Source organism: Uranotaenia lowii, chromosome 2 (assembly GCF_029784155.1).
Source record: "Uranotaenia lowii strain MFRU-FL chromosome 2, ASM2978415v1, whole genome shotgun sequence".
Taxonomy (NCBI): Eukaryota; Metazoa; Arthropoda; class Insecta; order Diptera; family Culicidae; genus Uranotaenia; species Uranotaenia lowii.
The window spans coordinates 56,747,338-56,749,498 of NC_073692.1; positions in this window are offsets into that span (position 1 = coordinate 56,747,338).

Sequence of the window (2,161 nt, forward strand, 5' to 3'; positions counted from 1 at the left end):
TACTACTGTCCCGATGGCCACTTTCTGTTTTCTTTCTACTGGGATTATTGGAATTCTGTAATTCAATTAGCGGCTCGCTCAATGCAAAACGCATTTTTTTTCTGTTCCAACTGTTCGGAAGAGTATCGACTTTGGAAGAACAATTGAGTGCATACATATTTCTTCAATGAAATGTATTTTTCTATCTATTTCTTGAATTTTTAAATTTTAGCATAGCGGCATTTTAACTGGATTTGATTTGAAGTGCCTTTTTTTAAGAAAGGGTGTTTTGTGCAATCCGGATTAGGCACCCTTATTTCAACTAAGCGTTGGATAGCTTGGGAATGCAAATAATTATCATGGCGAAAAAACCAAAATTTTCAAAAATGACAAAATCGACAAAAATGACAAAAATGACAAAAATGACAAAAATGACAAAAATGACAAAAATGACAAAAATGACAAAAATGACAAAAATGACAAAAATGACAAAAATGACAAAAATGACAAAAATGACAAAAATGACAAAAATGACAAAAATGACAAAAATGACAAAAATGACAAAAATGACAAAAATGACAAAAATGACAAAAATGACAAAAATGACAAAAATGACAAAAATGACAAAAATGACAAAAATGACAAAAATGACAAAAATGACAAAAATGACAAAAATGACAAAAATGACAAAAATGACAAAAATGACAAAAATGACAAAAATGACAAAAATGACAAAAATGACAAAAATGAGAAAAATGACAAAAATGACAAAAATGACAAAAATGACAAAAATGACAAAAATGACAAAAATGACAAAAATGACAAAAATGACAAAAATGACAAAAATGACAAAAATGACAAAAATGACAAAAATGACAAAAATGACAAAAATGACAAAAATGACAAAAATGACAAAAATGACAAAAATGACAAAAATGACAAAAATGACAAAAATGACAAAAATGACAAAAATGACAAAAATGACAAAAATGACAAAAATGACAAAAATGACAAAAATGACAAAAATGACAAAAATGACAAAAATGACAAAAATGACAAAAATGACAAAAATGACCAAATGACAAAAATGACAAAAATGACAAAAATGACAAAAATGACAAACAAAGTTTAGCTTATTTGAAGCTTAATTGGCAAACGTGGAAAACAGTTTTCAGAATTTTTTTTTACTTCAGACTTAGTGAATGATGATTAACTGCAAAAATTTCATGTTGATCTAAGTAACCCCGTTGATCAAAATTCCCCCAGTTTACGGTGAATGAAAAAGAACTGCTTGCTATCTCAGTTGGATTCAATAACAATTGTTTCCGATATTTATACAGCAAAAAAGAGTTTTTTGTTTTATTGTCGTCAATTTTTCCGATACTTCAAGTAAGAAAATCCTAAAGCATTGTTCAAATAAAATATTCTTGACAGTGAATTTTGAATTCCATAGGCACTAATTGCTTCCTATTACTAAAACGATTTACACTAAATCGCTTTTGTTCTAGGAATTTCAATGCACTGATTATTCTCTGAACCACTCAAATATTTCGAACATCTTGATGCGTTTGTTGGGGTGTTAATTGAAATTTGAATTTGAAAGTTGATCGATTAATATGAAAAATCGTTCAAAAATTTCCAATAAAAAGGATTTTGTCAATTCAGATAAAAAAAAACAATGTAATGTAAGTTTTCGTGTAACAAACTCGAAATCATGAATACAAGTATTTTATTTTAAGTATTATTTTTTTTTTTTCAATAGAAAAAATTATAATTCATTTTCTCTTTTCAAAGGTAGCAATTAAATTCATCTTTCAACAAAAAAAAATTTCTTTCCAGAATCACATTTTTTTTATCTTAAATCGCAAATCCATAATGTAAGAGAATTTAAGTTACAAAAGACGAAAACTTTATTTTTTTTATGAAAAATATGCTGGAATTTTAGTTATGTTTATAGTAGTTCAAAAACCAGTAAAATTTATTGCATAAACAAAAATACCTAAGAAACAGTTTTAATAGGAAAACTTTGAAGTTTGGGAGCACAAGTTCAAAGTATCCGCGTGAAATAAATTGATAAAATTTTAGAGGTTCAAGCGAAGTTTTAAACAGAAAGGCAAACATTAAATTCAACAGAATCACTTACGTTAGTTGAGTGAACCAACATGCCGGGATTTAATTTTTG